The 18,130-nt window shown below is 37.2% G+C and overlaps 1 long non-coding RNA gene across 1 annotated transcript in view; it reads left to right on the plus strand.

The window, feature by feature from the left end:
* Positions 1–17,404, plus strand: part of LOC140501980 (uncharacterized) — a 62,840-nt gene extending 45,436 nt beyond the window's left edge. The window contains exons 2-3 of the long non-coding RNA XR_011966470.1: positions 13,082–13,480; positions 17,327–17,404. This is a non-coding gene — a long non-coding RNA (uncharacterized lncRNA). The remainder of the gene's footprint in view (positions 1–13,081; positions 13,481–17,326) is intronic.
* Positions 17,405–18,130: the final 726 nt, after the last annotated feature.

The raw sequence follows: 18,130 nt of genomic DNA on the forward strand, positions 1-18,130 counted from the left end.
TGAAAAGTCTACCTTTTCACCAGTCCTTTTGCCTCCAATCTTTTCCATTTTCTAATCCTGTCTATAAAATTCTATTGAATTGATTCAAATATTTTACTTCAACGAAGTCACATACTTTATTAAATAGCTAAATACTAAACTGAACAGCTAACAACTAAATTTTCTCAAACAGTGCTTTTGTCAGATCACTATCTTTAGAAACCTACAATAACTTGCTATCTCTTGTTGCATCAAGGCTAAACTCTTTTCTCTGGCTTCCAAATTTCCCGTTATTTGGCCTTACATTGCCTTTGCAAACTCATTTCCCATGAGTTGAGACCCGTTACACACACACACATACACACACACTCACACACACACGCATCTTCCATTCAGTCAGATCTCTTTAATATCCCCCCCACTACTCCTTCTTCCCCTTCCCCATGTTTTTTAACCTTCTTGAGATTCTGGGTACACAGAAGGCAGTGGAACCCTGGGTCACTGTGAATTTGATGCCAAGATAAGCAGGGAGTAGCAAAGGTCAAATTGTCTGATGACCTGCTCACAATTGACAACAAGGATGGACAAGAACGTATTCCATAAACATCAGTCACATGCCAATGGAGCCTAGATTTGGGAGTAAGAGACAAGAAGGAAACCAAAGCATTCAGGCACCAAGAAAGTTGAGATGATAGCCAGGAACCAAAGCAAATGTTGAGTAAACTGGGTGGATAGGGTAAGGATCAAGTAAACAAAGCCTGATGGGAACCAATGTAGTATGGACAGAGGAGAAAGGTTTGAGCTGGTACAGTAGATGAAGACGAGCAACATTCAAAGTTTAAAAGTAAGTTGCACAGGGTTAGGGCTTCTTTTAGAGCTGGTTCCCTTGTGTTCTAAAAGGCCTGGGGATCTGTCAAATCCAGAAGCTGAAATCTTTGTTCCTCCTACTGACCCTTCTAGAATCACCCTGTTATCTCCCCTTTGCCTAAATATTCCTCAGGTTCTCATGAAACCTACAGTTCCTACCCACATGAATCTATTTTTTCTATGATTTCCCATGAAATATACAGTTAGTGCCAGTTACTGAGTTTAAAATTTATTAAATTTTTCATATCTGTTATTTTGTCTCCCCAGCTAGATTATATTCTCCTTAAAGGTGTTATATGTCTTTGTATACCATAAAGATTTAAATACAGGCCTGGATACATGATAGGGAACCAACAAATACTTATTGGTTGATACATTGATTTTATTTAAATATCTGTCTATTGTTTGTAAGGTATTGTGCTAAGATTTTTGTCCCACTCTTCCTTTGCTCAAACCTTGCCTGGAATGTTCTCCCTCATTTCACTCACTTGAAATTCTTCTTTAAAAAAGACCCAGTGCAAGTGTGCACTTCTGTTATCGAGCTTTCCCTTGATCCCATCCATATGAAAGTGCTTCCTTCTACTTCAGTCTCATTTTTGCCATTACCACATTCTGTTTTTTATTATATTTATCTGTATACCTATCATATTCCTCTAGTTAGATTTTAATTTCTTCAGGACAAGGAATATATTGATTTCTACCTTGGTCTGCCTAGTGCCTAGAGAAATTTAGAAAGAAATTTAGAAAAATTAGTCTAAATTTAACAAAATCACTCATTTCATTTGGTTAGTTTCTGGGGGAAAATAGACTGGGAAATTTTTGATTGGACAATTAATTCTCAGCCATTCACAATCTATTCTCTCAACTGCTATTCCTTAAGGGGAAAGAACTTGTAGATCCATGTCCAAGGCTTTACTCCCTTCCTATCCAATTCTAGTTCCATGGTGGACACACATAGCAAATAGCAAATAAACCTACTTAACTAAGTCAACAACAAAACAGTATCAGAAAAAAATATACATCAGGGAACACATACCAGACAATACACAGAATAGATGAACTCTCCCATTGGTAGCAAGATAGCTCAGTTTAACAGAGAGAGAGAGAGAGAGAGAGAGAGAGAGAGAGAGAGAGAGAGAGAGAGAGAGAGAGAGAGAGAGAAAGACAGAGACAGAGAGACAGAGAGACAGAGAGAGAGACAGAGACAGAGAGACAGAGAGGAGAGAGAGACAGAGAGAGACAGAGAGAGAGACAGAGAGACAGAGAGAGACAGAGACAGAGACAGAGAGACAGAGAGGAGAGAGAGACAGAGAGAGACAGAGAGAGAGAGAGAGAGAGAGAGAGAGAGAGAGAGAGAGAGAGAGAGAGAGAGAGAGTCTTAGAACTCACCAAACAGAAACTCCCCAAAGTCTCTAACATAGCAAGCTATGGGACATAAGGACATAATAGAGACTGCCAGCTACTGCACATGTCGGCTTCTTCCTAGAATCTTTCTCTTCCTTCAGGGACTTGGAGAGAGGTCAAAATGGTGCATTTTTTCTCTCAAAGCTAGAAACCAGAAAAACCAGGATTTCTCTTCTCTCCAAGTCTCACCAGCTCCCCCCATCCCAACCATAGAGAAATAAGCAATTGAGTAATCAATCTCCATCACTTAGAAGAGAGACTCATACAACTGGCTCTTTGAACTCACATTTATATCAAGGTTACATTCATAATTACTTTGACTATACTGTATGACTGATGTGATTGTTCAGAATTTTTGTGCCTGCTTTTCTTCAGAGTCATATAATGGTCAGAATGACATAGGGGGTTAGGGTCAGAAAACTTGGGTTTCAATTCTAATTCTGCCACTTACTATCTGTGGAAGACCTTGGGCAAGTCACTTAGCATCTCTGGGCTTCTCTAGAAAAGGACACAACTGGACTAGATGGTCTCATCTAGCTCAGGGAAGATAAATTCCCTTTGATCTTTAAGACTATGATGTTATTTAGTTAGTGGAATTACAAACTCTCAACCACACCCAATGATCATATTCAGTTAAAGAAAAAAAGTGATAAATTCTGAGCAGAGATTGTCTTAATTATCATTGTATCTTTCCCAGACCCAGAACAGTGATCTGCACTTAGTAGGCACTTATCAAAAGATGAATGAATAAATGAAAGCAGATGTTAGTTTGAAACATAGTTAGAAAAATTAGCTGTGATCTAACCAAAAAGTAATCATTTTTTTGGTGATTTGCAACAATTTACAAAGGTTAATTATAGGTTATGTCAGCTAGGTGGTAGTGGATAGGGTGCCAGGCCTGGAATCAGAAAGACCCCATTTCAAATCTGATCTCAGATACTTATTAACTGTGTGATCTTAGGCAAGTCACTTAACCTTGCTTTCTTCAGTTTACTCATCTATAAAATGAGCGGGAGAAAGAAAGGACAAATCACTCCAGTGTCTCTCCAAGAAAATTCCAAATGGGGTCACAAAGGATCAGACATGACTAAAATGACTGAACCACAACAACAACTATACGTTCAGTTCAAAGAGGGATTCACCAAATGGAAAAGACACCCGTGTTTCAGAAATAATCAGCTCCATTAGGAAGGGGAAATGACATTTTTTTTTTTTTTTTTTTACCAAACAATGACTGTATAATCACCCACTTGGGTAAAACAACAAAGAAGCAAATAAAGAACAAGCTAGTTTATTTGCTTTCAATGGTAGAATTACTTGCTTCAAAGAATTCCAAACTCCTTGACCACACCTAACTATCATTCATTTAAAGAAAAACTAGGAGCTAAGCTATTGGCAGAGCTATCTAGGAATCAAACAGCAAACTTTCCTGACATTAGTAAATTATATTCCACAGCATTAATTTCATGCTTGTCTACTCTGGTAGAGTACAGAATGGTTGCAAAGTTAAAAAAAACAACAACACACAAGTAAAATAAGGTCACAGAATTTTTCTTAAAAGACAAAAAAAGGGGGTGAAAAGAAGGGGAAATAACAGAAAATGGAAATAATCAAAATTACTGATAGTAATGCAGTTAAGTGGGATTTCTCATTTGTATCAATGGCTCTGACCTTTGGCTTAATTTATTCTGGAATTTATAAGATTCCTTTTTTTTCGGGGCAGAAGAAAGATGAAACTGATTGCTTAGGCACAACTTGTCATGGAAAAGAAAAAAAAAGAATTAAATTGAAAGAGGTTTTAACTCAAGTTTACTTTGGAGGGTTTCAAAATTTACCAATAACAAACTATTCCTTGATGGTATCAACTCTCAAACTTTAAAGACTTAAGTCTTCTGTTGTAAGCAGGGTCAAAACGAGAAAATGAAAAAGTGAAGTAAATACAGAGCCTGAAGGATATTAAACCTTCACAAGCCTGTAAAAGTTTGTTTTAGTCTTTAAAAATTATTATTTTGGTTTTCTTTTTTTCATGAACAACCTCTTTCATTCGTAATGATCTTTTTTCTTTTTTCAAAAAAAAAAAATTGGATTCATTATGAGTTCATCATACAGCTCTAACACTCCAGGAAGATTTTATGTTCCAATAAACCACTCATAGAAGTGCCAGCTATTTCATGGAGGTATGTTACTTTCTTTGATTACTGCATCCCTGGGGATAAATGGCCATTTTTCCAACTTTGGTGACCTATGGGATCCAAAACCAGAATAACCTCTTTGAATATCTGGCACAGTAAAACAAGTATGATTGAGTTTGGACATTTCCTGGACCTCTGATGCTGTCTGTCATTGATTCATTCCTTAATATTGGTCAGATAGTGTCTTTGGCCACCAAAAAACCTGACTTCAGCTAGTTTGAGTTCTGACTTAAGGCATGGATCAAAGATGAAGGGATACTTTTCTGTTTTCTTTTTGCACCATGCTTTCTGTAGAGCATTCAGATTCAGTCCTATAGTTGTGGAGATGGCTTTTCCAGAGCAATTGGTTGGTCTTGAGAGAAACTACTATTTTCTATTATATGAATAACCAGTTATTAAATTAGGATCTAGACTTTTTTAATTTCCTCATTCAGAGATCATCCCCTGTAGGTCAGTTAGCCAGTCTGATAGATGAGATTGGTCTAATCCTCAGAGTGAATGCTCCTCAGTTGGGGCTTCCCAAACCAACTAGGACACCTTTCTTCTCTTCTGTAAACAGAATCTAATCTAAATGAATTCCAACCCCAAAGCATTGAGCTTATGCTGTTATATCTGTCCCATCCCCCAATTTCTCCCTGTCCCCACCACTGAGGTTTAAGGTTACCCAGGTCACAAAGGAGAAAACCAACTTGATTGGTCTGGGTGGAGGTGAATTCTCCTATCCAGATGACTGGAGGCCACCATGATCAAGTCATATTCTCAGCAAAAGGACCTGAACACTTTTAGCCCACCTCTTCATTTAAATGTCTGCCAGTCAGGGTTGATTTCTTCTGCCTTGTTTTTGTCTTTGTGTTCTCAGACCCTCATCCTTAGACCAGTTGGCACTTAATCAATGCTTTTACCATTGAATTGAATTAAATGATAGTAAACTGCCAGAGCTAATGTTTGCACCCTAATCATAGGATCATAGATTTGAAATTGGAAGGGACCTCAGAGGCTATCTAGTCTATATTCATCATTTTACAGATAAGGAAATTGAGGTTGAAATTAAATGACTTGCCCAGAGTCACACAGCTAGTAAGCATCAGGATTTGAACCCAGAACTTCCTGACTGCTTCTAATCCTTTATCTGCTATACTAAGCAACCTGTCATCAGGATCTTAATGCCAAGTCCAGTGTTTTATGTACTGTTAATATTTTCCCTCTACAACCTTTCAGAGTTGTAAGTCCCATATGGATAAAGACTTATAAATATAGACTGCATAAATATAGGCTTCATTTTAGTATTTCAAAAATTATATCCTTCAACTTCAAGAGATGTTCTCTAGCCCTGATTTCAAGATTTGGTGAATGTTCACCTATTTTTAGCCTTCATTTGCTTAGGACAAAGAAACCTAGTGTTTTGGGTCTTTCTTCATATAGAAACTTCTTTATGTAAGAAAGTTAGAAATGTTTCTCATAACTTTGTGATACTGATACCATGCACTGTCCCACAAAATATGCCTTGGTTCTGTGAATTGAAAGAGAGAGTAAACTGGGAGAAACTTTCATCAAACACATAAAGGTGTTTATTATTCCAAGGGCATCCTATGAGCAGTGGGATAAATATTTTCCTGTATCTCCATGCCTCTTTCAATTAAATTCAACACCAGACATTTAGCAAATATCTATTATGTGCCCCAGGAATGAGATGGAACTATGAAGACTAACAGTGCAATGCATGAGAATTACTGAATCTTTTGGGTCCCATTAGATACAACTGTGTGCATACAAAAAAGCCCTTAATAGTCTCCAACCTCATTTATCAAGGTTTAAACTGTTTGATGAGAAAGCAATTTATGTGATTTCTGGCCATTGCCAAGAAACTACGAAACTGATGAAATAGCAGGAGTGGCTCTAAAAAAATGAACCCTGACACAGACAATCATTTTAATTAATTGATTAATTTTTAATTTTCAAATTAATTTCCTTAAGATTTGACTTCTAAATTTTCTTCTCCTTCTGCTTCCCTCTCCCAAGGACAGAATGCAATCTGATACAGTCTCTACATATACATACATATTAAACATATTTTCACATTAGCATGTTTTAAAGAAGTATTAGAAACCATGGGAGAAGCCATGAGAAAGAAATCCCCTCCCCTCAAAAAAAAGAGAGAGAGACAGCAAATAGCATGCTTCAATCTGCATTCAGACTTCATAGTCCTTTCTCTGCATGTGGATAGTATTTTCCATCATGAGTCTTTTGGAATTATCTTAGATGTTTGCATTGTTGAGAAGAGCTAAGTCTATCAAAGTTAGTCATTGAACACTGTTGCTATTACTGTGACACAGATATTCTTCGATAAAGTGTTAAATCCTCAGGAGTTGAATTCCACACTGATCATCTGTCCTTGGGAGCCAGGAACTTCTGTGTGTTGGCATTTTCACAAGTTTCCAAGGAGCTCTGCCTTCTGTAATCACTGAGTTGATTGGCACAGCAGAACTCAAAGTGGCTTCATCACTCTCCTGAAAGATGTTTTCAATTTAGTGACTGAAAGGGTTCTTACCTAGCTTATTCCAAAATACTTCATTATTTTAACCTTGCGTTATTGCCAGCACTACTTTCACTTAGATAAACTAGTTCAGATCCAAAGTATTCTTTGGGGAGAAGGAGGGAGGCACTGGAGTGGATTGATGGAGGGATGAGGGTGGGATGGAGTGGGGAGGGATGGAGGTAAGAGTGGCAGATGGAAATGCATGGAAGATGTGGGAGGCATAGCTTTGAGAATATGCAAATCATTTTGCTTTATTTTTAAAATCTCTTACAATATCCATATCAAAGGCATAACCATGGTGGCCTGGACTAGGACTCAGAGAGTCTGACTTTAAATCCCATTTCTTACTGGATCCTGAGCAAATCATTTGACTTCTCTGGGTCTCAGTTTCCACCTCTGTAAAATAAGAGAATTGAACTAGATGACCTTTGAAGTACTTTACAAATTTACTGGCATTATCCTATGATCCTAAGTTTGTAACTTAGAAGTGTGCATTTTTTTCTTTGCAATAATAATATAGGCTTGCCCCAAGAAAACCATAAAATAAAGAGATATATCCTGAAGAAAGTTTCTCAGTACTGTCATGTACTCTGTCCTTCACAGAGAGAAAATAGACATTTCTTATATGTAGTGAGTTCCTCCAGGTACTATAATGGGAGTGGGGAGGAATAATATTACAGAACCTTCACTTGGATCATTTAACCTCTTTGGACCCCAGTTTCATCAATCATAAAAGGTAGGGGTTGATCCTCTACTGGGTCTAAATTATTATCCTATGGCATCCAAGCAACCACAACTGTCCTCTTCTCTTATTGGTGAGTTTCTGGAGAGGGTGAGAGGATTAGGGGGTGGGTGGATGAGGCTTCATTTTGAAGAAGTATTCAGTCTAGCTAACCACTTTCATCTGTGCTTCAGACTTTCTGGATTTTGACACCGGGACAGGGATTCTACTTTTGTTGTTGTTTTTACTTATATTTGTATCTCTCCTCTTATTTCCCCCATTAGAACAGTAGCTGGCACATAAAAAAAGCTTAGAAAATGATTCTTGCCTTGTCTATAATGAGATCTATGATGACTCAAAAGAGTTTACTCTAATAAGAGACACAAAAGAAACCAGGAGAATAAAGAATGTGTATTCTCTGAATTATGACACACAGTTGTATATGCAACTCACCAAATCATGTTATTGCATGTGTATGTTGGAAAGGCAACATAGATGGAATGAGCAGGACTTTGAAATAAACAGGAGGTTGGATTGCAGTTAAGGAATGGCACAGTGCTTTCAATGATCCTAAAGAGCTCCCTGACACAAAAATAGATCTTTTTAACCCCGATATTCTTTTGGTTTATGAGATATATGTATATCTAGGAATCATGCAATATCATGCACTCAAAAGAAACAAAATTACAGGCAACTCAAAGCACAACAGAGAGATAATGCTGGGCAGAAGTGGGCTGCAGTGCCTATATATACATATATATATATATATATATGTATATATATATAATATAGATAGATATAGATATATACAAAAAAATAAAGCAACACACACATATTCATGTATCCTCACATAATCACGCTATCCCTTTGGGTATTCATGTAACATTCGTGGGGCTGATTGAGTTTGCTTGGTTTCTTAGCAAGCCCTCTCTCCATGTCATCCAAATTGCTAAATCATGTCTCCTCCAGGCCATACTCTTTTTTGAACCTGGGTGTATATTTATTCAAACCATTTTACCTTGTGCTATTTTCAGTCCATTGTGCTGGATTGTGGGATGTTTCTGAATGTTGCGTCTGTCATCCAACATATACCTCATGTGTTTACTTTTTCTAGAATTATTATTTGAGGAATATAAATATAAAGCAATCTTTACAGAAAAGCTATCTTTCTCTATGTATGTATATGTATATACACATATAAATATATACAGGCTGTGTATATATGTACATATATAGCTACATATATATGCATATATATATTTACATATCTATATCTTTACTCAGGAAACATTCCTGACTAATGGGAAACTCCTACAGATCATCTCATAATAGTGGACCTAGAATTTACAAGAGCTGTATTTTGTTCTAGAGATAGCCATGGTGCTGTGGAAGAGTCAAGAATGTACGGATGGTTTGACAGTGATAATAGGCTGTACTTCTGTAATTCCTCATCCTCAGAAGTCCTAAGTATTAACATACAGATTGTTTTGTCCTTGAAAATGCAGGGGACAGAAAAAGCAATTATGATTCCCCTAAAAGAACATAGTCTAAAATAAATAATGTTGAGGTGCAGTAGCATATAACTGATGCAATCAGATTTCAAAAGCATATGACTCAAATCTATAGCATGCTTTAGGGCTTTAAAAATACTTTCTCTACAATGATCTCATATGGTTAGCAGAAAATATCATTCCCATTTTATAGATCAAAAAACTGAGGTTCAGTGAGATTTATATGAGTGGGTGTTAGGCACTATTCTAGTGAGTGATGGAACTGGGACTCCTTCCAACCTCTTTTACCATTTTATCATTCCCACTATATCATGATGCCCCAATCAAATATATATACATAAAAACTCACTGTTTGATTTCTGTTCCATTTCTATAAAGGTAAATTTAGCACTGGAATGCCCAAACTATTCTTCCAATTCAATAGCCCATATAGGGCATTATTTACTTTCAGAGGATATATGTCTAAGATCCTGGAAGGGATCTAGCCTGAAAGGTGAAATAGGGCAAATAACACTGTATGAATTTCCAATAATCAACATTTTCCTATATGTTAAAAGTTAATTAGAATGAACATTAAAGGAAATTTAAAAGGAGGAAGAGAGAGATGAGAATTCATAAAAAGACAATAGGAAAGCTGAGGGCTATGTAATTAGAGATCTGGGTAGCCCACTCTAGGAGGCTAAGTTAAGTTAACATTATGAGTCCACAAGTCTGGTCAGCAAGCATTTATTAAATGCCTGTGTTAGGAACCAGGTAAAGGATTGGAATACAAAGAAAGGCAGAAGGTAGCCCTTGCTATCGAGAAGCTCAGTCTGTCACTTCCTTCCTTAATTCACCCTCTAACCCCACCGCCTATGCCTAAATTACTCCATCTTCCTGGTACTTAAAGCAGCGAGACTCCCCCCTGCCAAAAAAAAAAAAAAATTGCAAGGTCTGGGATAAATTATTACACCTAGAGATGGCTCTAATAGGAGTGGTTATAGAAGTCATTTTTTGAAAAGCTATCTGACCTACTGAAGTGCCTAAATGATCAGATAGTGATCTATTTCTAGGTCAATAAATCCATCAGTTCTTCTGAAAATCCTACCACATAATAACTTTGTGCTAGATACTAAGAAAAATAAAGTACAGAACTGGGTGAGAGACACAAATCCTACCTACTCATAGTTTTTAGAGTCTATAATCTAGATCAGTCCTGAGCAAACTGCAGCCCACAGCAAACTGACTAACCTACAAGCTAACGATGTTGTACATTTTTATATATAGTAAGACTTTAAGATGTAAAAGCCATCTCTAGCTCACAGGTTGTAGAAAAATAGGAGCCAAACCAGATTTAGCCAGGGCAATAGTTTGCTAACCCCATGGTCTAGATCATTTGATGAAGCTACAGAGTACAGTTTTTGCCAGCTGAATGAAATTACTTGTAAAATATGTGAGATGCTGCCATAGAATCTTCCAGATATGATTTTCCCTGCATTTCTCTGATGCAAAGGCAGATCCATGTCTGCTAAAAGGCAACTGGATTGTCTAAGAATTTCACTAGTGCAGAGCAAAATAAGCTCAGTCCCATGATCTCTGAACTAAAAGAATTCAGAAAGAAATTAAATAGATTTTTTCCTTTTTTTTTTTTCCCCTCTATGTTGATGGTTTTATTCTTTTAAAAAAAATTCTGGTTTGTGGATTGAAGTTTCAGTGTTGGCCACAGGAAGGGCCTGTCTTTTTTACTGATATTGAGATAAGTTAAATAAGATGGAGATGGCTCAGATTTGGAAGGGTGGCACTGGATTCATGAAAGGCTTCCAGTTGCAAGGGTATATAAAGTCATTCATGTGTATATGGATGTATTTAGCCAGACCTATAATTTTATTGGTGTAGAGACTTCCAAATGAATCATTCTACCAATGCAGACAATCCTTTCTCAGCAACTTTCAGCCTTGCATTGTTACTAATGACATATACTGAGAGGCCACATGACTTTCCCAGATCTCACAGCTAGTACTTATCAAAGACCAGGTTTGCAGCAATGTCTTCCTGCTTCTGAATCCAGTACTGTCTAACACACTTCTCTGTACAGCATGTAATGCTGGCCTAATGATTTAGGAGAGCAATTTGTAATATTGTTCATAAGATCACAGATCTAGTGATGGAAGGAATAGGAGAGGTCATATAGTCCAACTCTGATGAGGGAACTCAATGGTCCAAGTATATTAAGTGACTTGCCCAAGATTATTGAAGTGCTAAGTGTTAGAAGTAGATTTCTTCTGACTCCTGAAGTAATACTCTTTGTACTTTACCACTACTGCAGTGGAGCAGTGTCAAATGTGCCTCTCACGGGCTATATGGGGTCCACAACAATCCCAAGTGCACCCAAACCAGATTAAGATGTAATTTGGAAATATTTAACAGAGTAAATGAAAATACAATAAATAATAGAGATAATATTACATTCTATAACTAAGTCAATAGGAAGACCACAGGGATCCTTATGTATGGATTAGTGACTTCCATTTCTATTTAAGTGTGACACTGCTACCCACTTGTTTGGGTACTTAAATTGTTTCATATACAATGAATGTTTCCCATAATATAACCATAGAAACTCACAGTCCAAACATAGAATGTTGGAAACACAAGGAAATTTTTAAGTATCTCATCGAATCCCTTTTAGAGATGACCAAACTGAAGTCTAGAGAACTTATATGATTTAGTCAAGATCCCTGCTAATTGGTGCCTGATCTGGAACTAGAACTTCAGCAATCTGGCCACCAAGTCATTGTTTTTTTCCATTCCATTATCTGGTACAGTTACAGTGAATTCCTCCCAGCTCCCTTTCTAAACACCCCTAATGTCCTATTGGTAAATACCATGATCAATTTTGGGCTTATTTCCATAACATTGAAGTTTTAGCATAGATCCATGATTTGTCACGGACTCTTCCAAATTCATTTAAGAAAAAGTAAACTTTGTACAGTATCCTGGATAGGACCACAGGCATAATGGGAGGAACTACCTGTCTTCTTTAAGAAATTAGACTACTGAAAGTGAGTAGAAAAATGAATTTTTTCAGATGAATATCCTCTTTGTCCCTAAAGAAATACAATCACATTCTCAGCCTCAACTTCAATCAGTTTGTAACTTAGAAATGTGCATTTTTTTCCTGTTGTTTTTTCTTTGCAATAATAATACAGCATGGGCATATTTGACTTTTTCATGATTTAGGTCACAGAAGTTGAGTTATACTTATGATGCCTGAAGACACAAGAGCCCCTCCAATCTCACAGTCTCTCTCAGTGCTAATCATATGCTGGGAAATAGCTGCATTGTGTGTAGGTGCAAAGATCATTTGGCTTTAGCCAAAACCATGCTTGCATTTGGACTGGAAGAGGTGAAGAATTTGTTTACCCTCTTGCACAGTTACGGCATGAACTGCAGGGGGCAATATTTGCTAAGAAACTCCAACAGATTGGTGGTTAAGTGGGTAAACATCTGAACATTTTTAAAATATTTAAGACAGTTTGAACTGCATGGTACTTGCCAGGACCACCACATTATACAGAGCTGCTAAAGAGAGCTCCTTGTTCCAAGCCTCCTGAATATTTTCACATGTGATATTCATGTTCTGGTTACAAAAATAAAAGCTACTGAATTAGTTTGCTCATGTTCAAGGTACTGCTTTTGTATATTGATGAAAAATTGTGTTTGTGATATCTTATGCATGGGGGATTTTATATAAGAAAAAATGATAACGTCTCCAGTTATTGTGGTCCATGTAGATAGGCAGTCTGGGTAATTTAGACCCTACAGAGAATCGTAAGATTTAGAGCTAGAAGGGGCCTTAGAATTCATTTAGTCCAATTTTCTCATTTTACAGATAAGGAAACTAAAGACCAGAGAAGAGAATGCCCAGTGTTACAAGGCAGTAAGGAACAGAGATGGCATTTGAAGCCAAGTCCTCCGACTCCAAATGCAATGCTATTTCCTCTGCAAATTGCTGGCCTCTGTCTTCAAGAACATTTGAGCAGTTTTTCTGTTTGCTTGTTTCTTTTTCCCCCACTAAATAGTGGAAACATAGCAACTTCAGTGACTTACAGTGAGTGACCTAGAATCATACCCTCACCTTTTCTGCCCTCTCCCCATCCTATCACAGTTTTCCAGTCCTGATCTCTAAGCTATAATCTAAGAGAAGATAGCAAGGTATTATGGACCTGAGGTCTTGCCACCAAGTCAAGGAGGCCCCTGGAAACTGGATCAGTGCTCCTGGGCATGTCAGGTAACCTCTTATTGCCCCAGGCAAATCTTTGAGACTGTAGGTTATGGAAGAGTTGCTTATCTGCGTGGAGAGAGAGTGTTTCCACACCAGGAGTTTTCTGCATGGATAAAATTACAAGTCTGAACCTGAAAAACAAAAGATATGTGATGGCAAATATATCAACACTTATTTTAATGTTGACTCCTACACATATGCATTTCCTCTGCACAGTGCTTAGAAGCTAATATAAAAGAGCAGATAAGCAAATCAATAGTGTTCAATTGGGCTTTTATATACTACCACAAATGGTTTATTGACCTAAAACTCCCATCAAGTAGTTCTAGAGAAGCTTTCAATTCATCCTTTGCCTGTTTCGGTCACTTGAAAATTCCTCATTCTCCCCACCCCCCCCAAAAAAACAAAAACCTAATTTAATCAATATAGAAATCCTTGCTTCTTTTCCATGCTCACCTCCAAGAAAATTATTTGGAGAGGTATTGTAAAAGGAATTGGGTGGCTAAGGGTTTCTGATTGGAAAAAATATTTTTTGTCACATATTAGTGCTTTTTAGAATCATTTCTCATTATTTTATACAAATACATATAAACATTACACAAAGTACACATAAAGGCAAAATAAATAAGAGATGAGGTGACCTCACCCCTTTGAGACTCAGTTTTCCCATCTGTTACATGAGGGAGTTGCCCTAAATGATCTCCCTCATAGTCTAGAAGTGTATGCTCTTTGCTTTATGACATCTCACTGACAATCGAGAGCTGTCAGTCAAGCATTTCTGCTCCAGCTGCTCATCAGTCCCAAAGCATACACGAAGGGGCTGTCTACATTAGGCATTAATTAACTGTGAGATGACAATAGCTTCCAATCAGAGGAATTATCATGACACCCAGCAGCTTCTGCTTTGCAGAGGCATGATCTCTGGAAATGTGAGAAAGAAGGAAGAGGTGAACAGAAATGGAGGAAGAAATGAGCCAAGGAAGAGAAGGGAGAGTAGAAAAAGAAGGGAGAAAAGGAGGGAGAGAAAAGGCAGAAAAGGAAAATGAAAGGGAAGAGGAGAAAGAGAAGAAGAGGTAATGAAAAAGAAAAGAAAATGAAAAGGAGGAAGAGTAAAAAAATGGAAGGAGAAAAAAATGGGACACATTTTAAAGGAGCTGAATTTCTAAGAGCTTTTTTTATTTCTGTATCAGTATAATAATGTACATTTGTTCTTGGATTTTTCAAGGGAAAGGGGATGGGGAGGAAAGAAGGGAGAGAAGGAGAGATTCCTAGGAGAATTTATCCATGTCCAAAAAATATTACTGAAATAGACTGTCATCTGTAAACTCAAATTCTTCTTCCTCTATAATGGTTAAAAACAAAAACAAAATTGTTTACTAAAGTGTAAGGTAATTGTGTTGTGTACTAAAAGAAAAAAAACTGAGGAAATTAATCATTTAATTGATCGTCAAACATTTATTGAATACCTACTATGGTCTAGGAATTTGCCAGGTGATTATGTTATAAAAGTAAAAGTGAAAAGTGCCTTTTAGAAGCTTACCTTCTATTGGGGAAAAGGAGTGTGTAACGGGAAGGCATTAGTGGCTGTGAAAGTCTTGAAAGATTTCATGAAGAAGGTAAAATTTGAATTCAAGTCTTGAAGGAGAGGAGGGATAGATTCTAGGAAGTAGAGGCAAGGAAGGGAACACTTTCTAGGCAAGAGAAACAGCCCCTATCAAGCTCTGTGTAGATGGGAGATAGGATGCCATGTATGATGCAGGCCAGTTTGGTTGAACCATAACTGCTGTGAAAAGGAATAAGTTCAGTTAAGACTGGAAAGGTTGGTTGGGGTCAGCTGGTGAAGGACTGTAAGTGATAAACAGAATAAAAATATTCTATTTGCTTTTAGAGGTTATAGGGAGCCACTAAAATTTAATGAGTAGCATTGGAGTAAGCACATATCTGTGTGTATATCTGTGTCCATACATACACATATATATATACATACACATACATATACACATGTGTGTATATTTCTCTACTTAGAATTAGAGTACAAACTTTTTAAAATGTCAGTTGGATAATTTTTTAAAAAGTGCATTTCTGTCTTTTGTCAGAGATGATATCATTACCAGTGATCACTATATGGGTTTGCCCAAGAGTCCTTTTCCCACTGTGTGTGAGATCTCTCTGTTGGTTTATGCTTCCAACTGCTATTTAAAGATTCTGCTTTTCTTTCTATTAGTGCTCTGACTTTTAGATCTGGTGTCCTCAAAAGAACACTGGATTTGGAGTGAGAAGACCTTGGTTTGAGTTATAGTTCTGCTGCTTCCTATCTGTGTGACCTTGGGAAAGTGATTTAACCACTCTGGACCTTGCTTTCCTAGTCCGTAAAATGAAAGTGTAGGACTAGATGAAAGGTGGACACTCATGGATGCAGCCCACAAAACTCCCAGGTGCAGCCTGAACCAGATTAAAAAGTAATTGGAAAATGTTTAACACAATAAATGAACATGTCAGAAGACATGGACAATATTAATTTGTGATTTTTAAAGTTAGTATTTAGCCCACGATTCCTTTCTACTAAGGAGTCCAAGATCTGTAGTTACTTAGTCAAGAACAGTTGCATGACCATCCATAACTCTACCACAATAATGGTACAAAGGAAATTTTTGGTTTATTCCAAACTGCTATTATTTAATTCTATATAATTTCCCCTTCCTAAGAAGTTACCTGACTTCAGCAAAACATTCAGCAGAGATACTGCAACTATTATATAGTCATTACTGGTTTGCAAAATGATCAGAAAGGATTATCCCAAGTTTGCCTTTTGGTATCTTTTTAAATGAAGGCAATTAACTTAAGAAGCCCTCCTGCCACAGAGCATGTGTCCACATAATAATGTCCATCTGTGTGCATTTGGCTTCACAACATCTACAAATGCATTATTACACAACAATGAAGGCATTAGGCCATTTTGCTATGACTACAAAATCATGTTTTATTATTGCAGGTTATTATAATTAAAGTAAATGTATTCATATGGCTATTTTCACACAATCACTCTCCCATGGCTAGTGGTTCTCAGTGAATGATAGAACTCAGAAATAATGAAATTCTATCTTTGTTTTCCACATAATTACACTTTGGCGCCCTGGGTGTGTCTATCTTGTCTGCCAAATTTCTTTCAAGGATGATGGGAGCTCAAGAAAAAAAAGTAGACTTGAAAAAAGAGACTAGTGAATTTAAATTTGAGAACATGTAAGCAGGATTTGGGAGAAATGGCTAAAAAAGGAAAGCATTTCTTTCTGGTAGATTCCAGTAAAGTCACTTAATTTGCTTCCATAATAGGTTGACTCCTTGAAATTGTCACTAACAGGCTATATAACTCAATAGGAATTTTGCATGTTTAATATAATAGGAATAGAAACTGAAATTAATACATCTAGAGGCCCTTAGGCAATTAAAAGAATAAATAATTCAAGTTATTTATGTCCTTGAGTCTGAATACAAAGTCAAGGGCCTTGTCTATAGGAAAAGGGTAGAGGCACACAACAGACTATGAAAATAAATACCATTCATTGCAACCCCATGTTTAGTTGGCACCTACTTCCACCTCCCCACCCTAGGAAAACAAAAGCTTTATTATTCTTAAACTTTATCATGTGTTGAGATCTTCTATAGCTTTTCAATAATTCCATGAGTTAGAAATGTTTGGTACGGTTGCTACCTCACTCAAGAAAACTGAAATCACCGTAGTCTACTCCCATGGTGAGCCACAGACTTCCATAGAGTCTCCAGAAGCAGAGTGATGCAGGATCAACCTAGACACCTTGATGTTTCTTCTGAATAATCACCTTTCTTTACTTGCAGGCCATGTTTCTCCATAGCTAGACCAGATCTAGCCTGGTTGACAAATGGAGATATTTTAATTTCAGACACCATCAGGATTGCTATGTCTGGACACCATCACTGGTTCCCCATTCAACTCTGCTGTCCACTCATCTGTTAAAAAGAGTCTATTTGAAGATGACCCAGCAGCTGCAAAAACTTGAAACTCTACGTAAGGGTTGAGACCTTCCATCAAATTCCCCTTCTAGTGCTTCATCAACGCATATAGGTGACCACAGGTTCTTAATTAAAGGCAAAGCTAGACGTGAGCTCTGGCCAGTCTTACCAAGAAGGAAAACCTCAAAAGTCTGATCAAATAGCTGAAGATCTGGAGAGGCCCCCCACCAGAAGGTTGGCCAGTTGCTGATTTATTTTTGGCTATGGAAACTCATGAAATCATATACTAAGTCATGGAGGGAGTATGATCTGCATGGGAAGAAAGAAAGAACTCTGATGAAATCACTTCCTTTGAAGCTTAGAATAAGGTTATTCAGAACCAAGCTCAGAGGAAACACTTGGAAGACTAGAATGGGTATTCTCTTCATGAACACTGATAAATCCTTTTTCATTTAATACGAAGACAGGTTTCTGATTCTGCCAGTTTGGTGTTTAGAGGTAAAACTGTCTGGCTCCAGCCACACAAAGAGTGACAAACTGTTGTGCAGAAGGGCACTTATAATCTGCTAACACATCACTATTAACTGCCTGGTTGGTGACACATCTCAAGTTTAATAATTAAATAATTAAAATGACTTTTATGCAAATACCATAAGTCTGTGATGGTGG

Source organism: Notamacropus eugenii, chromosome 4 (assembly GCF_028372415.1).
Source record: "Notamacropus eugenii isolate mMacEug1 chromosome 4, mMacEug1.pri_v2, whole genome shotgun sequence".
Classification (NCBI taxonomy): Eukaryota; Metazoa; Chordata; class Mammalia; order Diprotodontia; family Macropodidae; genus Notamacropus; species Notamacropus eugenii.